This window comes from Notamacropus eugenii, chromosome 1 (genome assembly GCF_028372415.1).
Source record: "Notamacropus eugenii isolate mMacEug1 chromosome 1, mMacEug1.pri_v2, whole genome shotgun sequence".
Taxonomy (NCBI): Eukaryota; Metazoa; Chordata; class Mammalia; order Diprotodontia; family Macropodidae; genus Notamacropus; species Notamacropus eugenii.
The window spans coordinates 15,014,809-15,034,781 of NC_092872.1; the positions used below are offsets into that span (position 1 = coordinate 15,014,809).

At 38.8% G+C, this 19,973-nt stretch overlaps 2 long non-coding RNA genes across 3 annotated transcripts in view; one reads left to right on the forward strand and one right to left on the reverse strand.

Moving 5' to 3' along the window:
- LOC140534129 (uncharacterized) overlaps window positions 1-19,973 on the forward strand; it is a 99,409-nt gene that overhangs the window by 78,044 nt on the left and 1,392 nt on the right. The window contains exon 1 of one of the 2 annotated variants that reach the window (XR_011977170.1): window positions 18,915-19,038. The exons of the other annotated variant lie outside the window; for it this stretch is intronic. This is a non-coding gene — a long non-coding RNA (uncharacterized lncRNA). Of the gene's footprint in view, window positions 1-18,914; window positions 19,039-19,973 lie in introns of those variants that run through there. 2 annotated transcript variants of the gene reach the window in all.
- LOC140534134 (uncharacterized) lies at window positions 16,137-18,719 on the reverse strand. The gene is made up of 3 exons (XR_011977175.1): window positions 18,492-18,719; window positions 16,572-16,648; window positions 16,137-16,362 (listed from the first exon to the last, which is right to left on the reverse strand). It is a non-coding gene; the product is annotated as an uncharacterized lncRNA (long non-coding RNA).

A 19,973-nucleotide genomic window follows, 5' to 3' on the forward strand; every position in this document is an offset into this window, starting at 1 on the left:
GTGTTGCTTATGGTCAGACAGTTAGAAGCCCTGTCTGTTGGTCTTTATTTCTTTGCTTGTATTTTCTCTGTTGGTGTATGTGATTAAAGAGATGATTGACCTCTCAAAAGCTGCTTTCCTTCTAGAACAGCAGATCTAAGAACCTGTGCTAGCAGGCCATCCTGGAGGTGTCAGAGTGCTTGCTGCTACAGCAACACGAAAATACCTAACAAACCAGACAGAAGAGTATATCAAGGAGAAGAGAGTGACTGACAGTGTTGAAGGCCACAGAGAGCCCAAAAAGAATGAAGACTGAGAAAAGACCATTAGGTCTAGGTAATTAATAAATCACTGGTGACTTTGGAGAGAGCAGTTTCAATTGAATGATGAGGTTGGAAGCCAGACTGCTGAGAGTTAAGAGGAAAGTAAGTGGAAGCACTGATAATTGACAGCCTTCTCCAAGAGTTTACCCACAAAAGGGAGAGCTTTGGAATGATTGCTAGCAGGAATGGATGGATCAAGTGATCTCCTCTGTTCTCCTCTCCTTTTTTCTCAATGGTACCTTGTACATAGCAGATACTATATAAATGCTCATTCCTTTCCTTTCCTTCCCAGTGCTTGGCACAATGACTGGTACATGGTAAGCACTTAATAAGCAACCATTATGTCAATCATTTGCCTATTTTATCTACCTGTCTATGTATCTATCTATCTAACTTATGATAAAAAAAATACTGAAATTCTGGTCTGGTTCTGAAAAGTATCTCTTTGACTACAGGGAGATGTGAATCCCCAGATAAAGTTGTAGGAATACCATACTTTTGGTAGAAAGGCAGCTCCTTTGCTTTCTTTACTAAAAATTTTGGACAAATTATTTAGGCCCTGGGAAGGGGTGGGAGAATGAACGTATGTAAAGATACAGTCATGTCAATGGGATAAATGTGGCATATTGATACCGTCACTATAGGACCATAGAGGTACTCTATACAGACTCCTGTATTATTGCAAATTAGGGAACTGGCCAAAGGTGTCACATTATCTTTTCCTAGTGGTTTTGATGTGTGTGTGCAAGCATTTAAATGGTATCAGATTTCCAAACAGTGACTCACTATGCATCCCAAGCTACTGACAGGTTTCCAAACTCTGGGGCTGATCCCATATTAGGAACCCAGAAAAGAAGATTTGGCATCAATATGGGCATCACAGCCAGCCAAAGTTTATTATGAGAAACCTCATGTTGCTATTTAGAGTCATCTTTCCAAAGGGAGACATTCACAGTCTCTGGTCTTTTCATTTTTATTTATTTTATTTTTATTTTATAGAATAAAACAAGCATTTTCATAACATAGTATAATAAAAACATGATTGCAATGAAACTGCACATCTATTATGTACAACTTGCTATTCCTTGTAAATTAATGAAATTAGCATGTCAATTTTTCCCCCTTTTTTCCCTCTCACCTCACTGCCCTGAAGATGGTTACCATTAGACACAAATATATGTATATATGTATATATATGTATATATATATATACATATATATATATACATATATATATACACTTCTAATGATCGGTTCTTTCTCTGGATATAGACAGCATCTTCCTTCAGAGGTTCTTTGTTGTTCATTTGGGTATTCATAATAGTGGAAATGACTTAGGTGCTCTAAGTGGTTCTGAAAACAACATTCCTGTTACTGGTTCTGCTCATTTGATTTTCATTATTTGTGCAAGTTTATCTGTATTTTTCTAACATCAACAAACCCATTATTTCTCATAGCACAATAGTATTCCATCACAACCATATATTACAACTTGATCAGCTGTTCTCCAATTGACGGGCATCCCTGCAATTTCTAGCTTTTTTGCCACCACAAGGAGAGCTGCTGTAAATATTTTACAACATATAGGCTCTTTAATTTTTCCCTAGTCATCTTTGGAAATAGACCTAGTCGTGGTGCTTCTAGGTTAAAGGGTATAGGTAGTTTAATAACTCTTTGGGCATAATTTTATAATTTAATTTTTAAAAATCCACATTACCTGATTCCAGTGGCAATTACCTTTTAAATACCCCCACTACTTTGGTTTTTGCTCATCAAGAAAACATTTTTTCTTGGCAGTTAGTTTCCAGGGGTTGAGAACCCTCTTATTAAGGGCAAAGGACATCCCTATTTGAAGGGCAAGGACTCTGGTCATTTTTGGAACATTTAAAGGTCAGCTATTCATCCAGAATAACATACCCTGACTGAAAGCATGACATCCCAGCAGAACTTTCTGTTGCAACCCTTCATGCCATTTGTGAGCAAGTTTTCCATCCATGAAATTAGTGTCCACCTGTTAGTAAAATGAGGAGACAAGGCAGCTAAACGAGAGGGCCAGGAAGACACCAAATAGCCCTAAAAAGGACTCTGCCTGTGATAATGGCAGGAAGCCCCAAAATTTCTGGGTTGGTGTTTCTAAGCTGGACCTTACCCTGTCTCTGCAGAGTTCACTAGATGTCATGGAATGAGGGATTATAACTTTGGATAGGTGTGTGTGTGTGTGTGTGTCTGTATGTGTGCGTGTGTGTGTGTGTGTGTGCATGCCACTTCTATGTAGCATTCACTATTCCCCCGTGATGAATATGCAGCTGTGGAATATTTGTGCTGAAAGTCACCTGAGGGCTCTGGCTTGGAGAACCCAAAGGACTGCTCAGGGATGAACCTTATCACTAGGTCAGTGACAGCAATAACATCGATACAGCTTGATAACAGTTTTCTGAGCTTCCTTTTCTCATGATGTGCCTATGCCAGAAGTTGGGGGGCCCTGGAAGTCAGGATCATAGGGTTCTGACACTGGCCCAGTGGATTCTGTTCCTCAACTGGAACAGCAAGCACATGTGGTTTAGGGAAGATTTTTACTAAGCTTTTGATCTGGTTTCAAAGTCAGGAAATCTTGGGTTCAAGTCCCACCCCTGACATGTGGGCAGCATAACCCCTATCAAATTAGTGTCCTAAGCAGCTCCCCAAGATTATGTTATAGAGAAAGTGACTTGATGCATTGATAGGAGGAAGTCAGTCACTCAGAGGCCTTTACACTAATGAAGGCATAGAGCTAGACATTTTTTTCAAAGTCTATTGATCAGTTAATAAACATTTATTAAGTGCTTGCTGTGTGCCAAGCCCTGGGCTAAGGGCTGGGATATAAAGAAAAAAAAAAGTACTGTTTCTGCCTGCAAGGAACTCACAGTTTATATGCTGGTGGCAGGGAGGCACATGCAAAAATTGTCCATACATTAGATATACATACATACATACATGCATACGTACATTCATACATACATATAGGTAGAGAAAGAGAGAGACAGGGAGAGAGAGAGACAGAAAGAGAGATAGGAAGAGAGGGAGGGAGAAAGAGTGAGTTAATAGAAGGTAATCTCAGAGGGAAGGCACCAGCAAAACTAGTGATGGTCATGTGTGGATGAGAGAACCAGGAAAGGCCTAGTAGGTTTTGTTTCTCAGGTGCCCATCCTGGGCAAACTTCTAGGAAGAACTGCCCACTTCATGGTCTGGCTTCCTGCAGTGAAAGTATAGCTGTTTCTTTCTTTCTTTTCCTCTGATGACGTGATGGTTTATTTTATTTTTTTCTTTTAAAAATATTTTATTTTTTCCAAGTACACATAAAAATAATTTTTTACCATTTGTTTTTTTTTAAATTGTTCCAAATTCTCTCTTTCTCTCTCTCCCCTTCCTCATTGAGAAAGCTAGCAATTTGATATAGGTTCTGCATGTGCAGTCATACAAAACACATTTCTGTATTGGTCATATTGTGAAAGAAAACAGACCAGATCCAAAAAAGAAAGTAAAAAAAAGGTGAAGTATAGCTATTTCAGTTAATATTCTCCTTGCTCCTGAGAAAAACTAAGAATGTCTATGTATATAAGAACTCTAACTTCAAATCAGCCATGTCTGGGTGCTGGTAGGAGGAGAGGTAGAGAGTAAGAGGAGTAGGTCCCTATGGCTTTTAGATTCAATTATCAAATGCTTGGTTTCATTGAAATTGCAATTATCTATCCTTTATCCCCTTGACATCCTTCACCTTTTGCTCTTTCAAATGAATTTTATGATTTTTTTCTAGTTCTATGAAACTGTTTTTGGTAGTTTGATTGGTCTGACATGGAATAAGTAAATTAATTTCAGTAGAATTGTCATTTTATTATATATTAAATATTAATGTATTATTATATTGACTGGGCCTGCTTATGAGCAGTTTCTCCAATTGTTTAGATCTGTCTTCATTTGTGTCAAAAGTGCTTTGTGATTGTATTCATATAGTCATTGTGTTTGTCTTGTCTGGTATATGCTCAAGTATTTTGTAATATCTGCAGTTATTTCAGATGAATTTTTTCTATTTTATCCTGTTGGATTTTGTTGGTAATATATAGAAATGTGAATGATTTATGTATGTTTATTTTATATCTTGCAATTTTGCTAAAATTGTTAATTGTTTCAGTTAGTTTTTTAGTTCATTATCTAGGATTCTCTAAATATATCATCATATTATTTGCAAAAAGTGATAGCTTTGTTTCTCATTGCCTTTTTCAAATGTTGTCAATTTTTTTGTCTTATTGCTGTAGCCAATATTTTGAATACAACATTGAATAATTGTGGTGATAATGGATATCCTTGCTTTACTCCTGATCTTATTGGGACATTTCTAGCTTATCTCCATTACAGATAGACCTTCACTTTATGAAAATAAGTTTTTCAGCTATTTGGTGGATGGACTAGAGTGGGGAGAAATGAGGCAAGCAAAATAATTAACAGTAACAGTCTAGGCAAGAAATGGTAAGGGCATGAATTAGCGTAGTGACTGTTTGAATAGAGAGAAGATGAGATACGTTGTGGGTATAGAAAAAGCATGAACCAACAATTGATTTGGCATATGGGGTCAGTGAGATAAAGAGCTGAAGATGACATGAAAGTTGAGAACCTGGAAGACTGAAAAGTGAGTTTGAGAGAGAAGATAATGAGTTTTATTTTTGACATGTTGAGTTTGAGATGCTAATGGAACACCCAGTTTGAAATGTCCAATGGGCAATTAGTGATCCAGGTTTGGAGATCAGGAGAAACTCTAGGACAGATTATGTAGATATGGAATCCATCAACAGAGATGATAAATAAGCCCATGCAAACTCATTGAAGTCATCAAGAAAGGATATGTAGGGAGACAGAAAAGAGGACTCAGGATAAGAGGCTTGGGGTACACACACTGTTAGAAGGTGTTAAATGGATGATGTTCTATCAAAGGGCACTGAAGTGTTCTGAGATGTAGGATGAGAACCAAGAGAGTGGGCAGTATCACAAAAATCCAGAGATGACAGAGTAAGTGGGATGAGTATGTGGTCAGCAATGTCAAATACAGCAGAGGTCAAGAAGGATCAAAGTTGAGAAAAGTTCATCATATTTGTCAAGTAAGAGGTCATTCGTACCTTTGAAGAGAGCACCTTAAATTGAAAACAGCTACCATAGTCTGCCTAACTCTTTTCCAGGAAAAAAAAATTGTAGTTCTTTCAACTTTTATGTGTGGATTCTACTCTCCTCATCATTTAGATGAACTCCAGCTTGTCAATATCCTAAAATTTCTCTCCCTTCAAACCCAAGGGCATTAGAAAGCAACCAAGCACCCTCTAGGCATTTTCCTTCTCACAAGCTGTTGTCACAACAAGCAAGATTCAAATCTTTTCCAATCATCTCTTGGCTGACCAAAGCTTTTGAGCCTTCTCCAGGCAACCTACAAAACAGTGTCTTTCTTCCAATCAGCTGGCTCCCAGTAAAGCCACTGCAGGTTCAGCTGGAAGCTTTTTACATGCTTCTCTTAAGTTTCTCCTCTCCTCTCCTGTCCTCCCCTCCCCTCCCTTCCCTTCTTCTCCCCTCTCCTCCCCTCCCTCCCCTCCCCTCCCTCTCCTCCCCTCCCCTCCTCTCCCCTTCCATCCCTTCCCCTCTCCTGTTTCTAATGCCTTAAATCAATACCTTCTAATACGCAGTGATCTGTCTTGAAAATGTGATATAAAATCCAGGAGCTCTAACTGTGACTAATGACCCCAGCAATATGTATATAATTTTTCCATAGTCTTCAGTTATTTGATTTATAATTCTGTTAGTTATAACCTTGAAAACTCTAAAGACAGTTGTGAGAAAATGGATTCATGAACCACAAAACCTCCAACCATCATTGTCTTAGTCATTGCCCTGTCTTCAAACAGGTCCTCTCCATACATTCATCTGAGAGGTAGCTTTTTATGAGGCCCTCAGAACAGTTTTTTACTTCTCAGACTTTTATTTGAGAAGTTATTTCTTCTCAAGTTAATTTTTAAAATCAGTTTCCATATGCAGATGTAAATTTTTGGCCCCCTTTTAACAACCAAACATTCATGTAAGAAAAGTATATCTCAGCCTAGTAATTGATGCCTGTAGCTTGAATGGGGGCAGAATTTCCTGCTGCCCGGTTAGCTTCTGGGAATCTCATATACCTCACAGCTTCTGGGACATTGAAACAAATGGCCACAGAAATGCCTACCTTTTGAGAGGGCATTCAGGAAGCAAACAACTGACACAACCCTAGGTCCCCCAGCCCTGCTAACTCTGATGTATTTAGATGGTCATGGACTGAGCGTGCCTGCCATGCTAAGGAGACCATGAGTTTGCATAATGCTTGTATTCTGTCTTACTAGTTTTGGAAACTCAGCTAACAAAGCACCATAATCTCCAAATATTGCATGAAAATCTCTAAGAATATATTTCCAGCTGGGAGCAGTTTAAACCCCATGGATAGGGCACAGCAGTGGGGACATTCCTTCCTTTGTGCAATTATAACCCTGAAGGAAACATTGAGAATATATCTGATGGTCACAGGGACCAAATCCTTGAGACAGAATTTTTATTTTATTTTATTTTTTTATTTAACTTTTAACATACATTTTCACAAAATTTTGGGTTCCAAATTTCTCCCCTTTTGTCCCCTTTCCCCTCCCCCCACCCCAAAACACTGAGTATTCTAATTGCCCCTATCACCAATCTGCCCTCTCTTCTATCATCCCTCTCTGCCCTTGTCTCCATCTTCTCTTTTGTCCTGTAGGGCCAAATAACTTTCTATACCCCTTTACCTGTATTTCTTGTTTCCTAGTAGCAAGAACAGTACTCAACAGTTGTTCCTAAAACTTTGAGTTCCGACTTCTCTTCCTCCCTCTCTCCTCACCCCTTCCCTTTGGAAGGCAAGCAATTCATTATAGGCCATATCTGTGTAGTTTTGCAAATGACTTCCATAATAGTCGTGTTGTGTAAGACTAACTATATTTCCCTCCATCCTATCCTGCCCCCCATTGCATCTATTCTCTCTTTTGATCCTGTCCCTCCCCAAGAGTGTTGACTTCAAATAGTTCCCTCCTCCCATTGCCCTCCCTTCCATCCTCCCCCCGACCCTGCTTATCGCCTTCTCCCCCACTTTCCTATATTGTAAGATAGGTTTTCATACCAAAATGAGTGTGCATTTTATTCCTTCCTTTAGTGGAATGTGATGAGAGTAAACTTCATGTTTTTCTCTCACCTTCCTTCTTTTTCCCTCCACCAAAAAAGTCTTTTGCTTGCCTCTTTTATGAGAGATAGCTTGCCCCATTCCATTTCTCCCTTTCTTCTCCCGATATGTTTCTCTCTCACTGCTTAATTTCATTTTTTTAAGATATGATCCCATCCTATTCAATTCACTCTGTGCTCTCTGTCTCTGTGTATATGTGCATGTGTGTGTGTGTGTAATCCCACCCACTATCCAGATACTGAAAAGTTTCAAGAGTTACAAATATTGTCTTTCCATGTAGGAATGTAAACAGTTCAACTTTAGTAAATCCCTTATGACTTCTCTTTGCTGTTTACCTTTTCATGCTTCTCTTCTTCTTGTGTTTGAAAGTCAAATTTTCTTTTCAGCTCTGGTCTTTTCATCAAGAATGTTTGAAAGTCCTCTATTTCATTGAAAGACCAATTTTTCCCCTGAAGTATTGTACTCAGTTTTGCTGGGTAGGTGATTCTTGGTTTTAGTCCTAGTTCCTTTGACTTCTGGAACATCCTATTCCATGCCCTTTGATCCCTTAATGTAGAAGCTGCTAGATCTTGTGTTATCCTGATTGTATTTCCACAATACTTGAATTGTTTCTTTCTAGCTGCTTGCAATATTTTCTCCTTGATCTGGGAACTCTGGAATTTGGCCACAATGTTCCTAGGAGTTTCTCTTTTTGGATCTCTTTCAGGTGGTGATCTGTGGATTCCTTGAATACTTATTTTGCCCTCTGGTTCTAAAATCTCGGGGCAGTTTTCCTTGATAATTTCATGAAAGATGATGTCTAGGCTCTTTTTTTGATCATGGCTCTCACGTAGGCCCATAATCTTTAAATTGTCTCTCCTGGATCTATTCTCCAGGTCAGTTGTTTTTCCAATGAGATATTTCACATTCTCTTCCATTTTTTCATTCTTTTGGCTTTGTTTTGTGATTTCTTGGTTTCTCATTAAGTCATTGGCCTCCATCTGTTCCATTCTAATTTTGAAAGAACTATTTTCTTCAGTGAGCTTTTGAACCTCCTTTTCCATTTGGCTAATTCTGCTTTTGAAAGCATTCTTCTCCTCATTGGCTTTTTGAACCTCTTTTGCCAGTTGAGTTAGCCTATTTTTCTTCAGCATTTTTTTGGGTCTCCTTTAGCAGGGTGTTGACTCGCTTTTCATGGTTTACTTGCATCTCTCTCATTTCTCTTCCCAATTTTTCCTCCACCTCTCTAACTTGGTTTTCAAAATCCTTTTTGAGCTCTTCCGTGGCCTGAGCCCATGGTATATTTATTTTGGATGTGTGGGATACAGAAGCCTTGACTTCTGTGTCTTTCCCTGATGGTAAGCATTGTTCTTCCTCATCAGAAAGGAAGGGAGGAAATATCTGTTCACCGAGAAAGTAACCTTCTATAGCCTTATTTTTTTCCTTTTTCTGGGCATTTTCCCAGCCAGTGACTTGACTTCTGAGTTTTCTTTCCACCCCCACCTCGCCTCCAGATCCTCCCAGCCAGTGCTTGGGGTCTGAGATTCAAATGCTGCTTCCCAGCCTCAGGGCTTTGGGTGGGGGCAGGGTTGCTATTCAGTGTGAGATTAAGTTCAGATGCTCAGGTCAGGACAGGGATGCCACACGGGACTCAGTTCCCTCAGGGGGTTTATGCAGAGACCATCAACAGTGGATCCAGGCTCCTGCCTGCTTGGGGAGCTCCAGTCTGCTCCCACCTCCGTTGCTGCCTCCTGAGCGGGCCTGAGTTATGGGGACACCCCACCCTCTCGGAAAGCTGAGAAGAGCCTCTCACCAACCTTTGGTGCCTGTGGGTAGAGGGACCCGCGTGGCCACTGGAGATTCCATCCCTGAAGCCTGCTCCTCTTGGTGCTGCTTGGCCAAGGCAGGCCTGGGCTCGGCTCCAGGGCCAGGGCCCAACGGACCTTTTGCAAGAGGTTTTCAGGGCTCTCTGGAACAGAAATCTCATCCACTCCATTATTCTGTGGCTTCCGCTGCTCCAAAATTTGTTGGGAGTTCTTCTTTACAGATATTTTATGGGCTGTGGGTTTAGAGCTAGCATATGTGTGTCTTTCTACACCACCATCTTGGTTCCACCCCCCAAAATCGACAGAATTTTTTAAGAAGTCATTTGAACTATGTGTCTAGCAACTAATTTTTCAGGGCATGAAATATCCCAGAGTGAGGAAAAATGGGTAAAAACTGCAACCACTTTAGAATTAGATGGGTAAAAGGGGTTCAGAGAATGAAAATTAAAGATAAAAAATTGATTTCTGGCTTCAAAGAAATTGAAATGCTTAGACAATGTTCTGAATTCTACTGTCCTAGACCCCTGTGGAGGTAATAGTGCATCATTTTGGAGGTGTCCAGAAAGTTTATTTTGTGCACTTTTCAAATTCGAGAACTCACAAACAGCTCTTACAATTTTGACATTTCAACAGGATGCTGGGATAAAAGCTTTTGGAAAGCTTTTTGTTTTCTCTTTTAGTTATTGGTTATTTTTTAGAAGCTACTTTAAAAGAATCAGCACCTTCATTCCCCTCTTAAAATTAAGAAAAAAAACCAAGTGACAAGAATGCACCAAAACAATAACATAGGCCAAATAATTACTGACAAAAAAGTACAACAGAATTCTTTAAAGGCTCTTCATAATAAAATAGCACAAAAGTTCTCACCGTTTTGGGGAAAAAGACCTTACTCTTTACTTCCTCTTTCTTATGATGACAAATATTAAAGATTAGCAGAGTTGGGGCAAAATGCAGATTTATCATGTATCCAAAAAATAAAATTTGGAACTTTCAAGAAAAGATTACCATTTTTGACAACAATTTTAGAGATTTTGTCTGTGAAATTCTATTTGTCTTCCACACAGTTGTTAAACTGACATACCTAAAGTGAAGGTCTGATGTCACTCTTATGTTCAAGAAACTTCAGTGACTCCCCAGTGTCTTCAGGCTAAAATACAAATTTCTCTGTATTTAAAGTCCTTCACAATCTGGTTCCAGCCCCTTATTCTGGACTGAATTGTATACATTATTCCCCTTTAGGAATATCGTGTTCCAGTCAAACTGATTTTTTTTTTGATATTTTCGATACTCAACATACCATCTCCTGCCCCTGTGTCTTTGTATGGAAGGTTCCATCTCCTCAATTCTGCTTCTTGAAATCTCTAGTTGCTTGTCAGGTTTTGTTCAGGTGTCAACTCTTTCAAGAGGCCTTTCTGGATCCCCAGTTACTAGTGCTTCCCCTGCCCCAAGCACTATATACATATATGTGTGCGGGTATATGCATACACACATACATACATATATATATGTATGTAGATAAAATACCTTGTATCCTGTTTTATTGCACTTGGAAGCTCAGTTAACAAAGCATCACATGGATAGGGCATAGCAGTGGGGACACTTCTGCCTCCATGCAACATGTATATATATATGTATATGTATGTGTGTATGTATATGTGCATACACATATACACACATATAAATATACACATACACACATGTATATATGTATATGTTTATAAACCTATGCTTAATAGAATGTCAATTCTTTCAGTGCACAGATTTTTTAACTTTGAAATTTAGATCCCTAGCACAATTTGTGATTGTTATTCAGATGGCTGTGGTCATTTTTCATTTTTCATATTCCAATGGTCCATTGTACATTTCTACTTGTAGGTCTAATGTCAACTCAAAACATATTTTTCGTACCCCAGACCAGCTTCATCTCTCCTGCTTTCCCTTTTTTTCTGGGGGAGAAATAAGGTCCTACCATTTTTCCAATAACTCACTCAAAACTTCAGGGTCATCTTGAAGGATTGTTACATAAAAGGGGTACAGACTTGTTTTGCTTGGCCCCTGGATAGGTGGAGGTAGCAGAGGAAAACTTGGGTTCCATGTAAGGAAACATTTTCTAATCACTAAAACTCTGACCAAGTGAAATTAGCTTCCTAGGAAGCAGTGGGACTTCTCTTTCCATAGTTCTTCAAACAGGGGCAGCTAGGTGGTGCAGTGGATAGAGTACTAGTGCAGGAGTCAGGAGGACCTGAGTTCAAATCTCACCTCAGACACTTGACACTAACTGTGTGACCTTGGGCAAGTCACTTAACCCCAATTGCCTCATCCTGGGTCATCTCCAGTCATCCTGATGAATATCTGGATGGATTCAGGTGGCTCTGGAGGATAAGTGAGACTGGTGATCTACACAGCCCTCCCTCCCTCCAAACAGTCAAGTGCAAGCCATGTCATCATTTCTCTGATGGCATGGTCTTCTTTGACAATGAAGGATGAACACACACACACACACACACACACACACACACACACACACACAGACACTAGTCCTTCAAACAAGGCTAAATGAGAGGAGATTGTGGGTTCTTATCATGTTGGTCTAGAAGGGCTCTGAGGTCATATTTGACTTTGAGATTCTGTGATTCTTCTCCCATCCTCAATATCCTCATATCAATCAGTGACCAACTCTTCCTGATTCCTCTTTTGTGGTATTTTTACCCTCCATCTACCACCTACATTATCTCTACCATTAACCTTATGAGAAGATTAAAATGGATCCTTTATTATTTTCTTATCGGTCATATTTATAGTTAATTGATTTTGTCCTGTAATTGCCCAATTTGTGGTCCTCTGCTTCTGAGTTAAGTTCAGAATTAAGCTGGTCTATGATGGGTTAAATAGAGAAATTCAGTTTCCTTGTTAATCACTGTTCTATTCTTGCTACAAGGAATTCTGCTAATGTTGGAGGATGTGGCTTACCATAAGGAGTCAGGCCTAACATCTCTATACCACCAAGCTCTCCTGGTTTGCTATCCAAAGAAGTCTGGGCCATTGTCTTGCAAGTGGATTCCAACAATGACCACTTCTTAGTCACAGGAGGGAAAGAGGGGGATTATTGTTATTTCCTATTCCCAACTTCCAACCAATCATATTGTTCCCTACACCTCAGCTATGTAATCAATCATGTTTCCCTCAACCCTATGGTATCCCCTACCCTGTTCTGTCCTTTATTCTGCACTCCCCAAACACATATAAAAGGAGCACTCTTCTTTTGCTTGAGGTCTTTGGATGGAAACTGAGGCAGCCATTAATTATTTTATTGGTGGCTAGTATGTCTTTGTTAATAAAATGATATCTTGCTTGGAGAAGCATGCCTCAGTTTACCTTTTCGTAACACAGTCTCTATCTCCTCTATCTCTATCGTCATCAACATCATTGTTATAGTAGCTAGTTTTTACAGAACTCTATAAAGTTCACAAAGCTCTTTGTGTGTGTCATCTTACTTCATCTTCTCAAGAACCATTGACATAGGGACTATTATCATCCCTCCATTTTATAAATAGAGAACCTGAGATGAGGAGAGGTTAAATGATTTTTACACAGTTGTTCATTTATTCATCAGTCTCTCCCTGTTTTGTTGCACTATAAAATTAGTTTGCTGGAAACAACTGGATTCCCATCCATTCAATTAAATTCAGTAGCTATTATATTAAGGATCTATTACATGCTAGGAAGTGTTCTACGTTCCGAGGAAACAAAGGCAAATGCAAAATAGTCTTGCACTCAAGGAAGTTATGTTTTATTGGCTCAGGACACAACTTTGAATCTTTGTCACCAACCTCTAGATAAAGTCCAGAAGGTCAGTTCCCTAGTCTGATATGTAAGGGTCTCCAGGACCTATAATGGGGTTTTTTTTGGTGCTGCTTCTGTCAGGTTGATCTATTATGTTCACTCATATACACCCTCAAACACACCCACTGCATTTCTCTCTCTCTGTCCCTTTCTCTCAGCCTTATCAGAAGGCTGTTCATATATTCCAAGAGTCATCTCATATCTTCAGGAATATTGTGGTTATGTTCCCCTGTGAAGCATGGCTGGAACAAGGGCCATGAGGAAAACAATTTTCCCAAGTGGTAATTCTGATAAACCTTTTTAGCAATTTTTGACTGGTTGGGGTTCTCTGAGGTAGTGAGGCATTATTCCTGAGTGAAACAATTTGACATAGGTCAAAAATTTCTCTGTCGCGGAAAACATTTTTAGCCTAAGTAAACAAAGCAAAACTCCCAAACCCAGGGGCTGCCATCTGTGGTCTAGGATCAATCAATCAGTTAACAAGCATTTATTAAAAGTTAACTTTGTGCCACGTACTGTGTCCCCAGCTGCTGAAGAGATGTGGTCTCTGAGCCCCAAACAGACTCTTACAATGATGTTTGAAGAAACCATTGTTCTTACATAATCAGTTTTTTGTGAGTCAGAGAATCCCATAATTTCCTTGAGGATGCAACCCTTAGCTTTTGGGCTGACCAAATGAGGGTGGTAGGAAAAGCCAAGTGGCTTTGGCAGAAAAGGCTAATCTGTGGGTTGGGAAAGGTGTCAAAGGCCAAAGGTATTCTCTGTTGTTAGTAATGTTAATGTAGTTAAATTAGCCAAACACATTCAATCTTAGACCCATTCAGCCCCTACCTTTTGCTTGTAAGAGTTCAACTTTTATGGGCATACTGTACTGGAAATGAGCTGTTTGGTCTTTAGCCAAATGCTTTTTATTCAGATCAATGCAGTTTTTCAACATTGCCTCCTTTAATATCAATTATCTTGTCTATTCTAGATGTAGTTGGGCATAATTATTCCAGAATTCAGCATTGATCAGGATCTTTCTATATTATCTTTATAGGTAGATATTGATTTTTTTCTCTTAGATGTAAAACTAGTTTGAAATGTTTTTTTTTAAATTCTGATTCAAAGTAATTTTCCTCTACAGATTTCCGGCATAAACTACTATGATTCCTAGAATTATTGGATGAACTTATATTTCATCTATATGTTCATAATACTTGTTCCAAGAAAGTTACAGAGGGTAGAAAAACCTTCCATTGTGATTATCAGAACCAATACTGGCCATTTCATTAAAAATGACCTCTACTTTAGGAAGGAATCTTTCATTCTAGGTACTCTGGCCACAGAATTATTTGGGGCTCCCAAGTGTATGTAACCATCTTAGAGGGCACGCTTCAGCAGATTTAGTACTCTATGTAGCAAATCTGAGATATCCATATAGCTTAGTGAGGAGAGTATCTGACCTATATAATTTCAGTGCAGGGAAGAAATATGCTACATTACAAACTTCATCTAGTCTGGCATTACCAGGGGACGGTGGTGGGAGGGAAGAAGGGGCCACATTTTATGCTAGAACATTTTATGCTTCTGGGGTGTCATTTCTGAACATAGGTGTCAAACCTTTGGATGTCTTATTTACCACCCCACCCAATCCCTACTTTAGATGAGGATTTTTCATTCTTTGAACTTGAAGTATCCATCCTGTAGGACTGTTTTTACTCCTCTAACTCCTCCCATCCTGTTTCTTAAATTGATTCCCTTTTTCTAAAGCCTCTTTTTCTTTCAAGGTTTCCAACTCAAGGGTCAAAGTTCCCTAGTATGATTATAATCCTAGTTTATATTATTGTCTAGTCTATATTATTTTCCATACTCTTTTTCAATTATTCAAATCTTCCTACTATTTTCATTAGTAAAATCCTAGAGGGCAGGAACAGTTAACCATTTTTGTCTTCACATCCTCTAGCAGAAGACACTTTTCATAAGAGCCACTCAGTAAACCTTGTATAGAATCACAGATTTTCAGGGTTGAAAGGGAACTCAAGAGACCAACTTATGCCTCAAAGAGTCCCTTTTACAACATAAGGAACAAGATGTCTTTATTTGAAGACCTATGAAAAGGTCTTCCCACTCACTTTCAAGGAAGGGGCCTTTGGTTGCTCCCATTGTCAGGAATTCTTTTCTTTCCAAGGGACAAAGATCTACCTCTTGGCAATTCCCATCCATTGCTTCTGGTTCTACCATCTGGGACCAAGCAGAACAAACTTGATCCCCTCTTCTATATAGTAGTCTAAGACTTGAAGTCACTATCTTCTTTCTCCTTTTACCCTACCCCCAAGTATTTTTGTCTCCAGATTAAACCTCCTCAGTCATTTCAACTGATCTTCAAAGGTCACATTGACCCAAGACCCTTTGGCACGTTGGTTGCCCTTCTCTGGAAACTCATCTGCTTATCAATGTCTTTCTTAAATTATGATGTTCAGAACTTGCCGCAATGGCTATAGTTGAACTAGCACAAGGTACAGCAAAATTATTATTTTCCTTATCCTGGACTCTATACCTCCCTTATTAAATCCATTAGTCTGTCAACAAGTATTTATTAAGTGCCTTACTATGAGGTAGCTAGGTGGCACAGTGGATAAAGTGCCAGGCCTAAAGTTAAGAAGACTTTTTAATGAGTTCAAACCTGGTTTCAGAGTTTGAACACTATTTGCCTCAGCTTCCTCATCTGTAAAATAAACTGGAGAAGGAAATAGCAAACCACTCCAGTTTCTCTGATGAGAAAATTTTCAATGAGGTCAAAAAGAATCAGACACACCTGAAAAATGATTGAAAATAACAACCATTAGGTGCCAGGCACTGGACTAAGTGCTGCTTATTGTGGTGGTCTGTAACATTAGCCATCTTGGTTGCCACATAACACACATTGTTGACTCATAATGAGTTTTGTGGTTTGCTTTTTAATAACTCCCCATTTGTTCAATTGAATTTAATAAAACTTATAAAGAGAACTCAAAGGATGAGAATTCTCAGGAAGTAAGTCACACACTTTAGTAAGTCTGTATTTCTCCCTTTCTCAGGTTCAAATCTGCAGATGCAAAGACTGTAGGGTTTGACAGTCCCCTGACTATCGAGTCAGTCATGGATTCATGATTCTGCCGTGTGACGTGGCTGTTGTAGCATTCTGGGAAGATGAAGAGAATTCTGTTGCTCATGAGTTTTCTGTTTGTATATATGCAGATATATAAAAACACATATGTATTCACACGCAATATATAATATATACATATATGTACATATGTATATACATATATGTACACACACATACACACACAGTTTTACAGAACCCATACTGATTTACTTGCTGTTCATCACACATCCCCCTCCATCTACCTCTTTTCTTTATGCCTTTGTGCTGGCTGTTTCCTCTGCCTAGGATGCTCTCTCTCTGGGCTGCCACCTCCTAGAATCTGGGTTTTCCAAAAAGAAAGAAAAAACAGAGTCATATCACTGTAACTGATACGCTGCAAAGGCTTTTTTACCTTTAGTCTGAAACATCAAAGCAGAAAGATTTTTTGAATTCTAATCCCTAAAGAGACATTTATTAAGTACTCATATGTCAGATCCTGGGGATACAAAGACAAAATTGAAATAGCTCCTGTCCTCAGGGAACTTATTGTCTTAATAAGCTGATCTTATGTCTTCCTAGCTTCCAGATTTGACTTTCTGGGTCCACCTTGGTGCCAGTTATTCAAAGGTACTCAGAATTAGAAAATTAGAGAATTCCAGCACTTTAGATTTCAATAGGACCTCAGAGGTCATATTTGTTATTCATTGTGTCTATTTTTATATTATGTAAATTTGTTCTTCACTCATTGTAACCTCATTTGGGGTTTTCTTGGCAAAGATACTGGAATGGTTTGCTGTTTCCTTCCCCAGCTCATTTTACAGATGAGGAGACTGAGGCAAACAGGATTAAGCGACTTGCCGAGGGTCACACAGCTAGTAAGAATCTGAGGACAGATTTGAACTCAGGTCTTGCTGAACTATACAGGCTTGCCACTCTATCCACTGTGCCACCTAGCTGCCCCCTGAGGTCATATAATGTGCCACAAACCCGAGCCAAGTAATCTCTTCTGCAACACCCTTCCACGAAAAACACCTCCATTAGGAACCCATCATCTCCCAAGAAGTTCATAGTACTTTGGAGTAATATTCGTTTATATCAAAACCAAAATCGGACTCTGCCTTTTCCCCTAGTTTTTCTGTCTGGGACTATGCCAGAACAAGTGTACGCAACCTGAAAGCACTTCCAAAAGTGCTAATAGTATTCTTGATATGGAAGTGGGATGGGATTTTAGAACTATTCAGGCTCATCTCCTCATTTTATATGTGAGAAAACTCAGGCCTGGGGAGTTGAAGTGACTTGCCACGATGTCACATAGGTGGAAAATGGCAGAACCAGGATTCGAACTCAGGTTCTATAAGCCCCACCCGTTTTAGGCCTCTTTTGACTTGACCTGTAACTATCATGCTATTGCCTCCACACCGAGTTGTCTTCACCATTCTTGTTGAACTAGGTGTCACTGACTTAGTATAATACATTATTATACTGGCGTAATATACTTAGTATAATTATATTTACACATGATATATAATCATGTTACATATAATGTATACATGTATATAATATAATATACTTAGCATAATACATTATATACCAAAGCTGAGTATCAGTAAAAGCCACTTTCCCCCATTGTAGACTGTATAAATCTTTTGAAGCAATCACATTTTTTAAGTTGACCAGTCTCCACTTAAAAAAAAACCCTGCAGCTTTTACACAAAACCGTTTACAGCTTCTGACATCTTGGACTTGTACAGTTCATTTATCAGTATTAAATCCTAATTTCTGTCTTAATTGATTTAGCTCATCATTTTAGCCTCTTGAGTTCTTTTAAAATTCTAGCACTAAACATATCAGAGGCATTTAATCTGAAAAACATCTGCCATATTATACCTTCTTCATGCAAATTGTTGATTACAATGTTGAACAAGCACATAGGTGGCCCATGACGTGATCTATGGGGCATTTTGCTAAGATACCTCATCCCCTCCATATTGACATAGACCCACAAATAATTATTCTTGTTATTCTATCTATTCCAAATCCACCTGTCAATCTACTCCATTTTTTCTACCGTATCCACAAAGATGAGTCATATAAGTCACTTTATCAAACATTATTAAATACTTTTATCAAATCCCAGAGTGCTATCTATATCTATTTCTTTGATCAATGGTCTATTTACTTACGTTCTTAAAAATAGAAAGAAGGTTCATCTAGGCATGACTATTCTTCCTGATGAAGTCATGCTGTCTTTGAATGAACATCAAAATGGTTTGATTTGTCTTTCTCTAAGTCCGTCTCTCTCTGTGTCTCAGTCTCAGTCTTCCTATTCCCTCCACCCAATACATACACAATCACAGTCACAAATCCCTTGAATAAATTTTCTTGAATTTTATTCAGGATGAGTGAATTTGCCAGGGGGATAGGTGAAGTCTAGTTGACTGGTTTAATATGAAGTCTTCACTTTCTGCCTAATATGGTATGGGGAAATTATATTGGAACCTAATAAGGTCAAATTTAATTTTGTCCTCTATGATGCAGGAGTCAGGACTACTAGGTGCAAGTGTCACAATAGAGACCCCAAAATGAAATGTCACAGAGACCTGCCTCTTCAGGCCTGGGTGGGGCTTTGGGGAAAGGGTATAAATAGCCAAGAGCCACAACTGAGCTGGAGTTAAACAGCGGCTGCAGCGGCAGCAGCAACAGCAGAACCTCAGAAAGAGGAAGACATTGGTCAGAAAATGTGGCTTATAGAGGGAGGGCAATTAGAGAAAAATTCTTCTTCTTCTTCTTCTTCTTCTTCTTCTTCTTCTTCTTCTTCTTCTTCTTCTTCTTCTTCTCTCTCTCTCTCTCTGTCTCCCTCTCCCTCCAGCTCCTGTGTGCTTGGTTTACTGAAAAAAAAGCACTGAGAGAAAGTGAATGTATAATACAGAGCATGCTTTGGGATGTGTGATGTAAAGTCACTCTAATCAGAATTTCATTTGATTAGTAGTAAGTAGATGTCTATTGAGTAGTGACTTCAAATAACTTTTCTTTTGTATCCAGTGATAGACAACTTTTAATATCCATAAAACTGAGAAGTGATCTTCAAGGTCATTTAAAAACAAGTTCTCTTGATACTTGGGGATGTATGAAATGAAGTCACTCTAAATCAAAATCTTAATTTGATTAGTAGATAAGTATTCATTGAGCAGTTACTTCAAATGATTTTTCAGTGACAGGCAACTTTTAATTGTCCACATAAGTGATCTTCAAGGTCATTTAAAAACAGATAAGTGGTAGGTACTTTGCCAATATAATGATGGCTTCTAGTAGACTTATTTATTACCTTTCTTTAAAAAGGAAGCTTAATGTGGAATTAGTTTTATTGGGAAATGACTGGGGTATATAAAACATTAATATAAAGTGGATATATGAGACATATTTTGCTGGGTGCAAGTATCCTGCAGACTCTCGAAAGGGCTATTTATACTTAGTTCCTTTGCTCCCTCTCCCCATTATCCTGGATTTAAAATAGGAGATATGAAAGAGTCTCCTTTCTGATTGGTTGGTTGTGGGAGACAACTAATGCCTGATTTTGTTAGAAATGAATGGTTTTGAAAGGTCTTTGTGCCTGACTTGGTTAAAGGATGTGTGCCTACCTCATGTAGTTAGTTTCCCTGTGTGGG